Source organism: Ornithodoros turicata, chromosome 7 (genome assembly GCF_037126465.1).
Source record: "Ornithodoros turicata isolate Travis chromosome 7, ASM3712646v1, whole genome shotgun sequence".
Lineage (NCBI taxonomy): Eukaryota > Metazoa > Arthropoda > Arachnida > Ixodida > Argasidae > Ornithodoros > Ornithodoros turicata.
Genome location: NC_088207.1, coordinates 7,947,033 through 7,965,550, shown reverse-complemented (window position 1 = coordinate 7,965,550; position 18,518 = coordinate 7,947,033). Strand labels below are relative to the sequence as shown.

At 45.9% G+C, this 18,518-nt stretch overlaps 1 protein-coding gene across 2 annotated transcripts in view; it reads left to right on the top strand.

The window, feature by feature from the left end:
- LOC135400186 (calcium-activated chloride channel regulator 1-like) overlaps nt 1-18,518 on the top strand; it is a 456,140-nt gene that overhangs the window by 112,149 nt on the left and 325,473 nt on the right. Inside the window, exons 1-2 of one of the 2 annotated variants that reach the window (XM_064631924.1) lie at nt 7,288-7,345; nt 18,216-18,240. The gene's annotated coding sequence lies outside the window, so the exon portion shown is untranslated. Of the gene's footprint in view, nt 1-7,287; nt 7,346-18,215; nt 18,241-18,518 lie in introns of those variants that run through there. The other variant, XM_064631923.1, reaches the window with a different exon arrangement.

The following is an 18,518-nucleotide window of genomic DNA, read 5'->3' as shown; positions in this document are numbered from 1 at the left end:
AAATAGCGGCTCAATTGTCAGTGGAAGAAGCGAACGGGTTCCAACTCCTGCCTCTGAACCGCTCATTTAATTGAATCTAATCTGTTTATCCTTTAAAGGCCCGCCGGCCATATTGGGCATTGGGCGCCTTATCAGGCCCGAAGGCATTGCACAAGGGGGGGGGGGGGAGGGGGGCAGAAGCGTAAATTAGGAAAACATATTACAGTAAGGCATAACGTAATCAGTGTTGTACATAGCAGAGCTACAGTATTCGCTACTATTTCAGTAGCGGAATAGTGATCCCGTTACATTTTAAAGAGGTTACGGGAAAAGTACTTTCGCAACAAATATGCGTAACGGCGAATAAATAACTGAGGAAATAATAATATTAATAGATACGTTGTGTGAGAAGAAGACATCACGTGAGGGAGGAAGGCGGGACCATGAGGAGCGTACACTTTCACGCGGTTCGATGCAACAATGTTGACGCGGTCGACGGGTGATTACAGCAGCATTACAGCCGTGCGTTTTCTGTCCATCAAAGGAACGTACGAGCGACGACTGTAATGCTGCTATTTCACCATTCAAAAGGAAACAGGAGAAGACGAAAACAACGTGTTACGTGGCTTTTGTTGTTTGTTATATTTTTTTCCTTCGCTATTCTACACGGGAGCTGTTCGTTGGTCACGTCTGGCCCACAGGTTGAATTGCGACAACGCTTCAGAACGGAACGAGTTATAACGTAACTATTTTTAATAGTATTCAGGAGTCAGTGTATGCCAGTATGCTTTATGCTCTGTGCGCACTTGCTTGGTGGCGGTAGACTGGCGATTAACTTTAAAGATTGTTTACAGCGTGTGACATGGATGTGACATGTTTAGGGAAAAGTTAAATGTTTTTTTCTGTTGCTTTTTTTCTGGAAATGCAGCATTGCGGAGGTACTCTCATACAGCTAGACTGTTCTTGAGGAACTACTCCCAGAAAAGGCGTATTAAACGTAGTATAGTCGTATAGTCAAACGCTTTGTAAGAGAAGCCGTTCTGTGGCTGGAAGAATGGAAGCTGTATCTCCAAATTCCTGTGAGACCTAAGCTTCGGTAAAGTACGACAACAGCACGCAGAAGGCTGCCTGTTCTTCATGGAGGCGTTGGCCCTGGCGAAAGCATGAACAAACATCGTGCCATTCGTTTGACGTTTTTACTAAGTGGTAGCTACTTATTGGGGACTCGATGAGTGGTCGCTTATGATGGCAGTTCCACCACTTGACCACATGAAAAACCGATCAATTCGTCGACAGTAAGCAGACGGCAAAGTTTGAGGTTGCGATTCGCGGATATTTCGAACAAAAACAAAATATTGTTATTGCAGGAAAACAATCTTGTGTTCGAAACATTCTGACGGGAAAATTATTAAACGCATGCACATATCCGCCACGTGCATTAAATTATGTCTTAAATGCGCATTATCTCAGTGTCAAGCTCACTGTGAAATAATATATATAATGTATTGGTTGTAAGCAATATGTTATCTACATTATGCCGCATACTGTCTATGTGAAGGAACATAAATATTGCACCGTCTTAAGACACATTCGGCAGCGAGATGCCCAGGGTAAGGGTTGCCGTCAGAAGGGTACTTAGCCGAAACGTAGCGGTAGAGTATTTAGGTTATTTTTATTTGGTAGCGGTAGCGGTAGTGGTATCGCGTTACGTTTCTTTTTCCTTTTTCAGTTTTTAGCGACGTTAGTATTGCGCTACTTTTTTGTGGAGTAGCAGGTAGCGGCATTCCGAAATTTCGTTTTGATAGCGGTTACAACACTGATCGTAATACAAATACGTCAAACGTACCAACGCATATCAAGTCGTATCAAAGGAAACAAAATTACAAATAGTATTTATGATGATGGTGGTAGGTGGTAAAATACCAATGATGATTAGTATTTTGAGGAGGCATAACCAATTTGGATAATAGCTCAAACAAGAATGCTTGTGTGCAAGAAGTGCTTGGAGGTGATTCTGTGAAAGCACAGTATGATACCTACCAGATAGTGTACTTATTACTTAGCTTTCAAATATTCTGTTTGTGACTGCTGAAAGCGTGAGCTGTCTGTGATGGTCAAGCATGTGCCACTTAGCGAGCCGTTCATTGTGTTGTACGTGTCAGTGTGGACGCGCCCAGGGCGCAATCAGGACCCGAACACTACAGATGGCACTCTTGATCAAGAAAATGAAGAGAATAAAGAAGTGATGACATCGGCGGAATACCGGAATTAACCTACCCCCTCCTCTGCCAGCGTATTGCGCCCGTAAAGAGTTGAGTAACATTTCTGGACGCAGTGCAACGCGTACGCTTAGGAGAAGAGTAAATGTTACGCAATATTTCAGTGCATCTTATACCCAAAACGCACTGTCGCGCACGATCTGGATCGCCCCGCAATCATGGTTGGCGCAATCCCGCTGGACACGCGGCGCCTTCCGCACTTCACGTTCGTTTTCCAGGGCAGAGCCGTATATTAAAAGGGAGTCTGGCCATTAATGGGTCATGCCTATACCTGAAGCTCCACCCACTTTTTCAGCTTTCCGACCAATGAAGTCTTGAAGTATAGGGCGCTATCAATCAACCTATCCTCACTATTTGTCCCCATATCCAACATGGGCAGCGCCATTTTGGGTGGCAAGTGGATTGGATGGGATTGAAATGGATACCTCTCGCAATCTGCAAAAGTAGTGGAATGTTGGTGCAAATTTTATGAGCGCCACCTAGGGAGCGTAAGGCACGTCGGGAATTGTCGTCTGCTTCCATCGTTGTACCACTGCCGGCAGAACCACCTGCTGGGACACATTCTGCTGTCGGTATGGTTTTTAAACAAATCTACATGAATAGTTGGAATATAAGAGGCAAGAATGTTTATATCCATGAAATCCAGCTATTAAATATAAGACTGTACAGCACACTGCCGTTTTTGTTATGATTTCATTATGATCGCCGTGTTCATTAGGCCTAACACCGGCGACAAAACGTATTATTTTCAGTTAGATATCGGCGGATGAGCGTAAGTTGAAACTGATTTCCGAGAAACGTATATGAGGATGTACATTTGCAGCGTGAAATCAGAGTAGTCTGTGAAAATTTTTTGTCACGAAATCCCCGCTTCACTGCGTTTGTTTTCGTCGCCATTTTGGGTGGCAGTAAGGTGTCATGGCGACCCCCTTGATAAAAAGGAAACCAATCAGAGGACCGAAACTGTGATTGACAGGTCGAGCGTCTTTTTGTGACTCCTCCCAATGGCCAGAGTCCCTTTTAATATACGGCTCTGTTCCAGGGTTTCATTCGACGCCGTCTGGTGAGGGCTTTGCACAATACTCACTGAAGTTCCAAATTAAAATAAATCATTGGTCCAGGATGTCTACTTAAAATGTATTCACGTTACTGCAAATGCTGTTTCAGCGTTTGTCCATGTTGTTTTCTTCGTTTGGGCCGCCACCGCCATCACCGCCATCTTGCTAGCGCGGAACCGGCAGTGCGAGTAGAGAGAAGACGAAGAAGTGAAAGGAAGCCACTGTGCGTGTGCCAACCCTCCTTGAAGTTTGTAATCATTTTCGCGAACGCGGGACAAGTGTCTGCGTTGTGGACCTCTGTCGCCGAGACTCGCTTTGTTTGCACCAGAGCACGATCGCAATCGCTGCCTAATCACGATTGCGCGCGATGTGGATCCTGCGTCAGTGCGTTCTGGGTATTAGTGACAATGATTTTGCGCTTGCGGACGAGTTGGACATACGTATACTCTACTTTTCCTTAAAATATACCCACAGGTCACCATTGTGGATTCACTGTCGTAGTTAAAACAATATTTGGGTACTTTTGCGACAATAGCAGTCTGTGTAACCACATAACCTGGACAAGGGTCACAGCTTCTGCGGCGGCCCAAGGACCATCCTGAAGAGCTCGAAGGTTTAGGTCACAAAATTGGTCGCTGTGAGCTTGCTCGCGCGCGAGAACGGTTCAGGACATAAACATATACACAAGAAACGTCACCGTGAAGTAATCATGACCTTGGCAGACATAGTGAAACCGAAACAACGTGGACAAAGAGCGCCGCTGTTTCACGAAGCCGTATTCTTTCCCGAAGGTCACGGGTGGCTTCTTTGTATTAATGGTAGATACCAATGGGGGGTATGTTCATTGAAAAAAGAAAGGGCGGAAAGGTAAGTCTCGCGTAGTCCGACTTGCTATTTCTTTAAGAAAAAAGAAAAGAAAGAAAAATGAGTAGGAAAAAACACACACACACAAAAGGGGCCTTGGTTCTTTAATGGGTTTTTAGTCGCTTTGGTGTTTTCACAAGCACGCGCTTCGCGTTCCCATGTCCACCGCCGAAATAAACGAAGGCTCCATCCAAGGGTTGGTTGGATGGTCTCTACAGGCAGCGTCTTAATCCTGTGCAGAATGTGGTTTGTAGAGAAACACTACGTGTACTGCGAGAGAGACGCGTACTCCTCAGGCTCTTCAACGTGGAAGAGCCCGGTAGCCATCTTAGAAAGAGGTACCGAAAAGATAGGGCTACCGGTAGACTGGAACAGAACAAGATCACACAAATAATAATATGTAAGAAATTACATAAAAATTCTTACATCATCAAATGTTATATTTTAATGTGGCGTTCTTGTCACGTGTTGACTTTTTACTATATAGCAGTCGCAGTCTACTAAGGTGGCGTCGCTATTGTACCATCTGACACCATATTTGACGCCATTAGTTTGCTACAAGTGAGAGGCATATTGCCCCTACTTCCATTTATAAATGGGTTTAGGTTGCGTTCGCGTTCTTCGAAAGTACTGTCTTTCTAGAAATGCGAACTTTCCTCACAGGACGCAAGTTGGGGAACCATATGGCTCTTGAACTCTCGCTCTACTTAGCATCGATACGTCGTATCGACACGTCGGCAGTCACTGAATGAATGCAGCGGGAGAAAACACCTGAGCTCACTCCATCAGAAGCGTCTTAAGGGACACACCAAGAGAAAATGCTCACGAGGGAAATTAAAACTTTATCGCACCAACGTGCGTGGATCGATCTGGGAGCACCGCTGCGGTACTCACTTTCCAGTTCGCTCTCATTGCCTTCTAGTTGCTTTGGGAATGCAGAAAGATGATGCACTCTCTTACAGATGGGCGACTTTGCGTCTGGCTTAGCATTTTGATTGCACACAGTGGCCAGGAGTAATACTCGCGCACACTTGAGCAGGTGCACTTCTAACAACGTCAATTGTATAGTGGTTCATACGGGAGTCGCTCTGGAAGTAAAAGAAAAAAAAAACACTTTCTTCACTTCTACATGAAGGTCACGATGATCATAAGTATAAGTGAAAGTTCTACAGAAAAGTGACGCGTTAGAGACGTATCGTTAATTAATTTTTGTTTGACGTAGTTATTCTCTCGAGTCACAGCTTGGGAGATGTTGATTTTGGAAAGAAAATAAAAGGATAATTCTCTTTCCAGATCCTCGTGACCCTGTCTCGTTTGCATTTGCCCATTTGCGCGTTCTCAATATATGCACCAGCTTGTGAAGTATATAAGGTAGCTTATGCTATGCACCAGCATTTTTATACATCTTCCAGTCGACTTCAGTCAGCAACACGTCACAATTATGCCACACCCGATTCTCTCAGCCATGAACTCAATACATTCCGATTCCCTACTTAGCGCTTTAATTTCGGTTTATTTCCCCTTTCCTCCTAGGAAATTTGGAACTACGTTCCCCTGCACATCCGCTCCAACGATAAGCCTGCATAATTTAAAAAGGCCATCAAACAGCGCTTTACTGCTGATACGTAGAGTGACATGCAATTTCTTTGCTATCTGTTTCTTTTATATGCGTGTAAGTCTTATTTGCATTTTTCTGCTGTGCAGTTTCGTTGTGCAACTTTCGTTCTTGGTTCTCAGTATTTTTCTTCCCCACAGTGTTTGTGGACCTTTGTGTTGTTTTCCCTTCTTTGGAAACAGGGCTTGCCCTCTCAGTTCTTTTAGCATTATACGCCGTAAATATCGTGGGATAATAATAAAAATCTAAAAAAATCCGAAATCTGAGAAGGCAGAGATTGAATTCGTCACATGACGAATTCGACTGCTCCCATAAATCGACCCCCTCTCCCCCGGAAAAGAACTCCGCGGGTAAACATGGCTTCCAGCACACGTCAAAGGAACCCCAGGTGGTCCAAATCATCTGTCACGGGCACCGTGCCGTCGTATAAAGAGGCTGACACACTTTACGTGTAAATCTACTGCAATTACCTCTTAGGTCTTTCACATCTGCTTTGTCGTTGGGCATGCTTTGATGAGGACAGACGTGCAAGGTCCGCTACTTCATCAGCCGCTTCATGCAGTATGGTTGCGTGTCCAGGAATCCACTGCAGTAAGCGTCGTTTAAGGTTGACCGATGCTTTTATTTCTTTAAACGCAACGGAAAATTCGAGAAGCACAAAACTATGTCAGCTTTTCAAAGTATTCACCGTGCTCATTTAAGCACAGCTGTCATCGCTGTGGCAATTCTTTGATGCCTTTGGCGCAGAAAGAGATGGGCCGCTGTCGTAGCGACATCTTTCTGGATGGCTTCATCTGTGTGGAACGTCTTTCCTCCAAGGTGTCCTTCAAGGCGCCCAAAGAAATGGTAATCTCTTGGGGATAAAATTGGGCTCTAAGGGGCATGGGGCAAAACCTCTCAGCGCATTTCGGCCAGGGGTGCTACCGTCAAATTCGCTGTCTGAGTCCGTGTATTGTCATGAAGAAGAATATGACCCTTCTCGACTACATCCCAGGCCTTTTGCTGAGAATTGCGTTTCGCACGGCACCCTTTATCAACGTGGAGTAGTACTGATCATTAATCATGAAGCCCTTCTCCAAGATGCTTACGTGAAAGACACACCGCATGTCGCAGAAGACAGTTCCCGTGACTTCCCAGCAGACGGCAGCGTCTTAATCCACAACTCAAAAACCCGAGGCTGGGGGACAAAAAACGACAACACAGACAAGCTCTCAAGAGGTCTCATTGAAACCTTGTCTGTGTTGTCGTTTTCTGTCTCTGCCTGTCTCTGTGTCCGTCTGGATCTATACCACCAGCTCGCTTGCTACCTCTCTATCCTCTCGTTTGCGTCTTTTTTTCTTTGTTGGCGGCGGGGGGAAGTCTTATGTCGCCATTCCGTACTGCTTCTTATTGTCTCTGGGATGAAATGATTCATCCCGTTTCGTCACATGTTATGGGCTTATGGCTGATTACAAACATTCGTCCACAAACAGATCGAAACCGGTTCAGCAGCTTCCTTCTGGTGATAAGAGAGAAGTCGTGGTACTCATCTTGCACATACTTTACGAACGGTAGGTGCTCGTGAATGATTGTCTCCACACCGCCGACACTAATACTACGCTGGGATGCAATGTGCCGAACTGTTACTCGTTCTCGAGGGCTGCTTGTTCTACACCCGCAATGTTTACTGGCTGACTGCAGTCGGACGAACGTGTCCATGTGTTGTATTCGCCAAAAACATGAACAACACGCTTGAACGAAAAACCTCGCGAAATCTCAACATAGAGGGAACGAGAGATCACGAAGAGGGGAAGACATCAAAAAAGGGAATGAGGAAAATAGAGATTAACGCTGAGAATCCTGAGCAAATCTCACTTCGTCACACTCCCTTCGACTTAAGGTCGGATAGAACAACAATAACGAGACAGGTCTACTTCGCCACAACACAGAAAAAAGAAAGGAAGAAAGACAATAATTTGGAGGTGGTTCATCCCGAAGGCTCTTCTTTTGGGGTGAGGAGGTATTCTTGTGTACTGTTAGAGGTCCCCGTGAAATCTCCACTAGCTTGAGGCAAGGGACAATACAGGACAGTTTCTACTGCTGTTTTTTATACTGCGCTAAAAGAGTACACAAGGATAGGGAAAGTACGAAATCAGAAAATCATATTCGCGGCGGTGTTCGACGCCTGGCCCTCACTTTTTAAACTGTGTACACTGGATGCTTTAGTATCATTTTTTGAATCATCAACGTATGTTGGGGCAAACAAACTACTTTAACCCCTCGCTCTTTTACCTTAATGGGATACTTCGGGACAATTCGAAATTCTTATAGGGAATGTGTAAATAAGTTTCGTACATTCTTCAGAAATGAGAAACAAAGTTGGTTTGGCGGTCGGGAACTCGCCAGTTGTCAAAATAGGTGGAAAGCTTATATCCAAACCGGAACTCCTGAAGGCTTTCTCTGCAGCCTTCTGTACCCTGCGTGACGTCACAGGCAGTCTCGTGCGGGCCGTCTGCTGTTTACTTGGCTCCGCGCACGCGCTTGGTAACTGATAGGTGCGACATGCATGACGAGTGAGTCATCTGCTTCCTGTGTTTCGTTGTAAAGTTTCTCGCCACAAGTAGAATGGAACTCGCAGAACGGCGCACACGAAGAATACGAATGAGGTGAAGCCTACTGTTGCTGAACCGCTCTTCCGTGCAGGAGCACCGAATCATTCAATGCAAAATATTCGTTTTCTCATTATCTGCGCCACCTGGAAAATTGTGAGAGATTGTGTTTACTGAAACATCATACGATATGGATTGATGTCGCTCTGTCACTTCAACACGTTTTTGATGCGGAGTCTCCCTTTAAGTCCATTTTCGGTACCTGCAACTGATCACTATTCACCAATTAATCAATAGTTGTTGGTACAAAGGTGCCAGCAGTAGGAATTCGAACCATCCGATTTCCGATCAGATATCCTATCATGTACAACTTTACTATCTGGTCTCTCATTAATGGCTAGCGCTCCGCGCAAGACGCAATGCTATAGAGGTGAGGCCCGGTAGCGGTTACCCGCTTATAACCGGGCACTTTTCCGATTTCCGGGTAGAAATTCAGTGTCACTGCGGGTTGCGGTTATAATGTGGGCGTACCCGAAATGCGTCCGTGGGTAGCGGGAAAAAACGCCGCACCCAGTAAACCTACTTTTACGCCATCCCGAACTTACACGTTAATCTTGGCATTTTCGTCAAGGTTTTCACCGAGGAAAATAGAGAGTTTAGTAGATAGTACGCTATCGCCTTTGCGTACGTAAGGGATAGCGTTGATATTTCTGCGCACGCCCATGACACAAAGAGGACTTCGCGCAGTGCGCAGAACCACCGACGCTATCTGTTACGTACGCAATCGGCTTTGCGTACGATGTACTAAAACTCTAATACCTGAGAAGGAGAACTGTTTCGCACATCCCATGTAACATTTCACGTGTCGAAGCACCTGTGGATTTCACTTAAATGCTGACGAATTCTACATTACAATAATTTCACGAAGCTACACGCGATCGTGCGAATTCTTGTCGTTTCTTTCAACCCAATTGTATACGGCAACAACTCATAATAGTGATCTTTTGTGCGTCATACGCTGTCGCCAGTACGTAAGGGATAGCGTTTGTTGTTCTGCACACGCGCAGAACATAAAGAGAGCGATCCCCTTACGTACGCAAAGACGAAAACGAACGGTGCACGAAGATGCACTATTGTGGCGGTGAGATTGCGCTAGGCGTTCGTTTTCCCACTCGCATTCTAAAGAACAGATCGCAGCATCACATGCTAACTGTTATTCAGAATGACAATGTTCTCTTTTCTGATCCGCATCTACCGATCTTTCTGTAGAAATTCAGTGTGGCCGCGTGTTGCCGTTAACATGGCAGGTGTGCCCCCCACTACGTCCACGTGTACTGGTATAACCGCAGGACACGTCTCGAGTTGCGGACGCGAATACGAATTAACTTACCCGCCGCTCGCCTCCAGAAATAACATTCTCTCTCACATACAGTAACTGATGTTGACACCCTCTCGTGGCAGGCGTCATCGTCTCGTGTAAATGACTGGGCGGTCTGAGGCCTTATGCGTTCCGTTCGGACTTCAGATTCCGACTTTTTTTAGAATCGGGGAACACGTCGAAATGGGAAACAAAAAAGAGAAGAAATACTGTGAAGGAGCCCGCGATGAGGGAATCACACACGTAACATAAAAACGGTTAGGAGTAACTGAGGTTTATTTGAACAAGCACTTTCGTGCAAGAGCCTGCACTTCTTCAGGCAGGGGACTGAGAGGGCAAGCCCCGTTGAACAGTTCGCCCGATGATATTTCGTTGCCTCGGCTACGTCCATGTCACGTATGTACTTCTCCAAAGAATTTATCTACAGTTTTTACTTATTTGGTCTAGCATACAGATGTAAGCGCAATCCACGTTGATGGAACCTACGTCCCTATGTTTCCATTTCCAGGAGAATGATTAAAAATACTTTCTTTCATCAACTATATATACCAGCCTTGTGGATATGGGCTCCAGTGAACAAAAAATGCAATCGCGGATTGAAAGATTCCGTTACCTTGACGTCAACACAATAGGAACTGGATTCATTGGTTGCGTTGTTCGTGATTTATGAGTCAAAGGGAGAGGAATTTCCGCTGCGAATTTCCACAATGCGCAATCATCGGTCTCCGGAGACGATTCCTGCATTCGTCATCGTTTCACTTTCGGCTGATTTGCATATCAAAATTTGGTCATTATTATTTCAACGCATTTTGGATTATTTAAAACTGGAATCGCTTTCAACGAGTCTCCTATTCTCCGCAATCTCGCTTTTGAAGAAATCCCCTAGTTAAAGGGTTCATTAATGACTTTAGGTAATTATTCATCTTGTAGTTATGTACTCCCTTGGAAAGCATGTCCGCTCGTCCGTACACAACTCAACCGCAATAACAACATGTATGCTGCTCTCATCACTTTTTATTAAAAAAACAGATCTAAATGATAAAAAAAAACTGTATCATAATTTGATAAATCGGTAGAAGAGAAGGTAGAAGAGAATAATAGAAGAACAGAGATAACCCCACAAAGCTAATATGGACACCTTCTTAAAACTATTTCCCAAATGATAATGTTCTTTCCGGAACGTGAGTTAGACCGGAACCAGAGCTAGTGCATGAATTGTGTATTCTCTGCGAGTAATAGAGCCAGAATATATGGGCCGGTTGGTGCATGACTTAGAGCGAGGCAACTGCACGGCGACGAGACAACACACACCGACGCCGCTGTGTGTTGCCTCGTCCCGCGTAGTTGCCTCGCTCCAAGAGTGCGAGTAATATTTGAAAACGTTGAGAGAGGCTTGTGGCTTCGTATTCCGCTGGTGGCTTCTTGGAACATTTTACAATGGCGCTATTAGATGACTTGTCAGATGAAATTAGTTCGTTGAGTTCTAATTGGGAATTTTCTGATGCAAAATCTGATAGCGGAATAGGGTTGCAATCCTGATATGAAGTTAACACTTTTTGTGGCTCCAGCAGGGACCTCCACGAGGCAAAAAAAGGGAAAAACGTGTCTTGCGAGCGTATGTTGCGGCTGCTAGGTTCAAAAATTAAAAGAGCTTGAAGTACGGCTGCCATTTGCACCATGACGCGTAGGATGTGAGAAATGTGCACACCAGAATTGCATGCACGCTTCCTTAGTGCCCCTCTTTACAGCTAGTTCATTACCTGCATTGGAGAGCCATTCACTACATGTAGGGTAATTAATCTGAAATAGCATTAAGAACACACAATTCGTGAGTTATTGGAAGTTCATACGGAGCAGTGTCGAAATCTGTCTTTACAACACCTCGGGAAAGCCTATAGAGAAGACACATAGACAGCACAGCCGCTATGGAGTTCGATCCCGGATTACCTCGGCTTCGAAGGTGATCATGTTCGCCTTACCGCGGGCCGAGATGAGAAGCGTGGATTTATGAAAGGACATCAAAACCATTTTTCGCCCGTCCATGTTCAAAATAATTATGGAACCGTGATGTCACACGTAAGGTTTGTCTGCCCAGTGTGGCGACATCTTTGGATAATTTAGACCAGAGCCGTATATTAAAAGGGAGTCTGGCCATTAATGGGTCATGCCTATTCCTGAAGCTCCACCCACTTTTTCAGCTTTCCGACCAATGAAGTCTTGAAATATGGGGCGCTATCAATCAGCCTATCCTCACTATTTGCCCCCCCTGTCCAACATGGGCAGCGCCATTTTGGGTGGCAAGTGGATTGGATGGGATTGAAATGGATACCTCTCGCAATCTGCAAAAGTAGTAGATTGTTGGTGCAAATTTGATAAGCGCCACCTAGGGAGCGTGAGGCACGTCGAGAATTGTCGTCTGCTTCTGTCGTTGTACCGCTGCCGGCAGAGCCACCTGCTGGGACACATTCTGTTGTCGGTATGATTTTTAAACAAATCTACATGAATAGTTAGAATATAAGAGGCAAGAATGTTTATATCCATGAAATCCAGCTGTTAAAAATAAGATGGTACAGCACAGCGCCGTTTTTGTTATGATTTTGTTGTGATCGCCGTGTTCACTAGGCCTAACACCGGCGACAAAACGTATTATTTTCAGGTAGATATTGATGCATGAGCATAAGTTGAAACTGATTTCCGAGAAATTTATATTAGGATGTACATTTGCAGCGTAAAATCAGGATAGTCTGATAAATTTTTTTGTCACGAAATCCCCGCTTCACTGTGTTTGTTTTCGTCGCCATTTCGGGTGGTAGTAGGGTGTCATGGCGACCCCCTTGGTAAAAAGCAGACCAATCGGAGGAGCGAAACTGTGATTGACAGGTCGAGCCTCTTTTTGTGACTCCTCCCAATGGCCAGACTCCCTTTTAATATACACTCTAAAAACTGAACTTCACCGCATAGCACGCTCTGCGCCAACCATTGCCACGAATGATACGGTTATCGCTTGTGATTCGAGGAGAGAGGGAGGCGTACGCCTTTTTGTGTCAATTTGGATATATGATAATTGACACAAAAAGGCGTACGCCTCTCTCTCTCCTCGAATCAGAAGCGATAACCCAATCATTCGTGGCAATGGTTGGCGCAGAGCGTGCTATGCGGTGAAGTTCAGTTTTTAGAGTGTACGGCTCTGATTTAGACCACCTGGGGTTTTTTACGTGCGCCGGAAACCTTCGACGCACGGTGCTGGAAGCAATGTTTACCTCCCCCACATTGCTACCGCCCTCGTCCGGGATCGAACCGGTGATCTTGAGCTCAGTAAGCCAGCACGTTACCGACTGAGCTACCGAGGATGGTGGTCCGTGGTCAACTTCCTCGGCCTTCGCTTCTCCGTATAGCTACAGTCAGGACCACAAACGTATGGCCAGCAACGGCGCAAGCTGGTAATGTGTCCAGGACCAGCTATTCAGCTTGCAAAAGAAAGCACACCTGAGCAGTATCTGTTGTGCGAAGGCCAAGGGCGGTGAAATCGATAAATCGATGAGGCGCAAAATAGTGAGGACGTTCCTCGTACAGCACAGCCCGTGTCTGCAACCACAGTAGCGATGCTGGCCAGGTTGATTTTACCCCTGGCGCGTCGATAATGAACGGCTCTGTCGCTGGCAGCCGGTAGCCGTTCACTGTAGGTATACCTAAAATATTACATACATCGATTGGTTGTAGCAATCGATGGATGGCTTAGTGCTCTGATAAGCATATCGATTAATCGAATAGCGTGATCCGTACAGCAGTCACGTCCCGCGATATACTGTTCGACTAATATATCCCCGCCCGGTGCACTCGCAAAGGAACTGCGATCAGTTTGAAGTTTGCATGAGTACAGCTCTCTGTTGCTGGCTCTAATGAGATGTCCAGTTGTTTGTTTCCCGTCCGTGTCGTTTTCCTCGAACTGAGGGGAATGTTGTCACTCTCTGATGTACATCAGCCCTCTTGTGCCCGTTTGTTTTGTTCTACGAATTTTACGAGTTTCGTAAAATAGATAAAAGCCTCAAATGAGAGCTGCCAAAGCTGGTCGGCCTCTGCTATACTTTCAGAGCGGACTTCTGTGTAAAGATTCAGAAAATGAAATGGGGAGACACATTTACACAGCAGGCTTTCCCCTTCGTTGTGAGTTGTGGAACTTTCCTATGCTGTATGTAATACATATATATGAGTGTTGCAATAGACAGCTTTAGACTAAAAAATGTCACACTTTTTCCTTGGGCCAGCCTTATTCTTTGTTCCTGGCGGTGGAGAGATTACAGTACGGACCAGACACATTTCCTGTAATACGATCCATCACGGCAAGGCTTTCCTTCACCTGTAATTCAAAAGGGTCACGTTTCTGAGGCGTCGATGCGGAAGGAGGCGCCACGAATCTGTTCAAATAATTCTGTTTTGTTTTTTGTACTCGAAAATTACTAACTTACATGTGCACAATGCTTCTCTCTCCTGTCTCTATTCATTCTCACAGACACATTACCTTGCACAAGGGGTACAACCGGAATAAAATCCGGGAGCCTTCCCTAAAACATAAGTACACACCAGTATTTTACGGCTAGATCTATCCCTCTTGGCCACGTGCGAGCAGTTTCGTCAGGATTTTAGTTTGTGTAACCTCAAGAAAGGAGTTTCATTTGACAGCAAACTTTCCTGTTGAAAAAAAAAAAAATGCAGGAAACGCACTTGATGAAAAGATGTATCTTGACTTTCGGTCGCACAAAGGGCGTTTCCGAGCAATCAAGCCCAACACGTGCCTCAAATAGATACGCCTCTGGAAAAAGGGTCAGGTTGTACCCCCATCGTTCCCATCACATTTGTATATCACTAAGGGTACGTACGATACAGAGGGAAAGGTATAGACAAGAAGAAAAAAATTACACAATTTCCCGTTCCAGTACAGTCGTCTGGCATCGGGATTTCGCGCACTGAGGAAATTGGTGCGGGTAGCAAAACCAGTCGCTGGAAATAACTAGCTCGAAGAATATTACTATGCTATATATTGTGCCTGCGATGGATTGAGTTGCATAACATTCAATTAAGTTTCACGATATGTTCAAGTTACAGGCTGTACATACAACTAGGTTGATGGAATAAAGCAAAATTAATCATATAAATGAATAAAACGAAGCAAAAGCAAACGTCCATCAGGTCAGTTATAGCTGTGCGTTCTCCCCAAGTGAAAATCCCTCTACACCGAGAATGAGAGAGAGAGGGAGAAGCGAAAGATCTGGCTGCGTAGTTTTCGTGTGCGTGTTATTTCTCACATAAATGAGGTATTAGCGCATGCTTATTTAATGACCTTCCCCCGTTACCGGAAGTTCTTGGGCGCACAACAAGCGTTTCCCCGCCTGTTGTCTTCCTTGTCCTCGTACACTGGATCTTGTTTGTTTTATGCTTGCGCCACGTGACGTAACGCAGGAGCTGGCTCAGCTCATAGTCGCCTTCGTCGTCAACGTCTGCTGCCACAGCCCCCCCCCCCCCCCCCCCCCCACACACACACACACGCCGCTACACTGTTAAAACCACATAGCACGCTCCTTGCCTATACAACCATTCCGAATGATATCATCCTGTGTCCCGATTTGTTCAAAACGGGGGAGGCGCCTATCTGGGCGAGCAGAGAACTGTCTTCCCAGGTGACGCTATTGCGCAGACGACAGGTGGGCGGGACAGAAGGAGACTCGGCCGAAAAGGGGTCCATGTGGGGCAGGCCAGTGGCTGGGGTGTCGACAGATACCGAGTCTTCCAAGAACGAAGGTTTGAACCTGTCCGAGCTGACAGTGTCCTATCGTCCACTGATGGAAATGTGGAAGGTCTTCCCAGACCGCTGGAGGACGGGATGCGGGCCAGAGTACGGGGGACAGAAGGGCTTCCTGACGGGCGTCCCTGCGCAGCAGGAAGGCGTGGGAGGCTTGTGCTGAGGTCATGGGGAATATGTGGGATGTCGGGTGGAACTGGAACGGATGGGCACGGGGCGAAGACTCGCAAAGGTACGGTGTAGGCGGTACAGCATTGAAGGAGCGAGAGTCTTCACGCCGGGAGTGAAGAACTCGGCGGCAAAATGGTGAGCACACCCATTCGGAGGAGCTGCAGCCGAGGTCGGTCTTGAGGGCAGCTCCGATATCAAGGAGCATGAGAGGAAGTTTAACCCACCTGGGCTCGGTCTTCATGTGCAGTGAGTGCGGTTTTAAGGTGGCGATGCAACCTCTCGGCAAGGCGGTTGTGCGCTGGGTGGTGGGGGGTCGTCCGGAGTCGATATATGCCGAGTAGCGCCGCATAAGACGAGAAGAGACGGCTTTCAAATTGGTGGCCGCGGTCGGTTATGACCGGCGATGGCACACCAAAGCGGGAAACCCACATCGCGAAGAAGGTGGAGGCGACAGTCTCGGCCGATGTGTCCGCGATGGGAGGAGCCCCGGGCCATCGTGTGTAGCGGTTGACCGCGGTTAGGAGGTAGTAACAGCCGGATGATGGAGGAAGCGGGCCAACATTAGGTGAACTGCGTCGAATCGGGCATCAGAAGGCTGGAAGGAGGCGAACGGGATGATGGTGTGGTGATACGTCTACGAGCGCTGGCAAGCGAGGCAGGTACGAAACCAGGCGCGGACGTCTGTGTTCATAGAGGGCAGTTTGCTCCCAAAGTGTGTTTCAAGCCTGGTACAGCTCTGGTCAACCTTAATAATAACACAGGAAAAAACTCGGTCTCATTTCCCAGCGCGATAACAGCCACCCTTGGGGCACTGGGGGAATGTTAAGTGAACAATATATTTGCGTTAAACTAACATAATAATTTTTTTAAAATAAGATTTCCTCATGACCACAAGGGATGCTGTAATCGCGCTCGGGAACAAGACCACATTTTTTCCAGTGTTATTATTACGGTTCACCGGAGCTGTACATACACACTTCAAGAGGCTTGACCCTTTCGTCTGTGAGGAGCTGAGAAGCCTCATGATTCCTTGTGGAAGGGAAGAAAATCCAGTGCACCGGAAGGAAAATGTTAAGGAAATTAAGTGCTCAGTACGAGAGCAGCCCATATTTCGAACAGAGACTTCAGATGCGTCATTGGTATAGTATTTAAATATTTAGGGATGACGTGTTAAGGGTTCATAGCTATTGTAGGTCAACAGCTCGGTGGATCGGAAGAGTCCATTCAGTCTTTTACGACAGATGTGAATAAACTGCGTCAATGAGGCGCTGCGTCGGCTTCCGGAAGGAGATTACATATGAATGACTGAATGAAAATGTGAATGTCAATGAAAAGACTGGATGGATTCTTCCTGTGCACGGTGCTCTTGACATACACTACCTATGCACCCTTAACACGTCACACCTAACCCTTTAAATGTCATGCCAATTATGAGGACGGTGCCCAGAAGAAGAACTCCCTGTTGGAAACACCGGAGGTTCTCTTCCTGAGGCACTTCCCTTAACAGTCGCCATTATTTGTACAGCTCCGGTCAACCATAATAATAACACTGGTCAAAATGTGGTTTCGCTCCCGAGCGCGACTGCAGCAATCCTTGGGGCCAGGAAAGGGAGTAAAATTCCCGTTGATTGTTGTTCCACTCTATAGATTATATTAGATATATAGAAACTAAACATCCAGACGTAAGTCTGAGGACGATATGGACTGGCTACTCCAATTCACGTAGTCTGTGTGAAAAAAATGAGCAGCAAGCCTCTCTAAAAAGAGAGAGATGGAGGCATATATATATATATATTTACAAGGAAAGGGAGATGATCCACAAAACTCAGGAAGGGGAGCGATTGGGCTGTGCAGGATATGGGGGGGGGGGGGATCTACTTATTTTGACAGGAATTGTCTGCCAGAAAGGACGGCTTGCTATTCCTCGTTAAATAATGCCGTAGTGGGACCAAGACACAGGCGACCAACGCTTACGTCTACCTTAGTGTAATATACTAGTAGCTAGGCATAGTCATATTTCAAGCTTTACATTGTATGCGACAAATATGAGCCAAGAAGAAATCCACAATTCCATGATGACTGCATCTCTGAGTCACGTTCGTATAATACACATATTATGTTGTAGAACAACAACAACAACAGATCAAGTTGTGACGACGAATGATGTAACTCACTACACAATATAAACTGGGTCGTACAAGGTACGAAATAACGAGGTGATGGATGAATAAAGATAGTGCATCCTCGATCTTGGTCCGACATGAAGACCTCATGTCAATGTATGGTATAAACGTCACCATACGAGTTCGGTTCTCTAAGGAGTGTATAAAGGAGACCAGGAAGAAAAACGAGACTCTGCGTCGCGTGACATTATTCATCCGGTCTCGTATGCCTCTTTTGAATTACAATATGTGAAAAGTGACAATATATAGATACCCTGGTGATAAACAATATCTAACTTCTTCCTTCTTTTCTGTTTCCCGCAGGCATATCCCAAGAGCCGAAAAGTCGGTGAGTACACTATTTTGCTTTGCCGGGTGTTTACCTTAGCCACACTTGTTGATGTCTTTTGATCTTATTCTTCCTTCGGGGCTTTGTGTTGACCTGGGTTCTCTCAATGGAACTGGACGAAAAGAGCATCCACTAATTAATGCGGGCTAATACTACGAAGCTATCAATCCCGCAGCCGTAGTTACGCATACAGGATAGGTATGACACGCTTGTGAGTGAAAGAATATGTTTAATACGAAAACTGGCTGGCTACTGCTTATAAAAACGAAATCTATAAA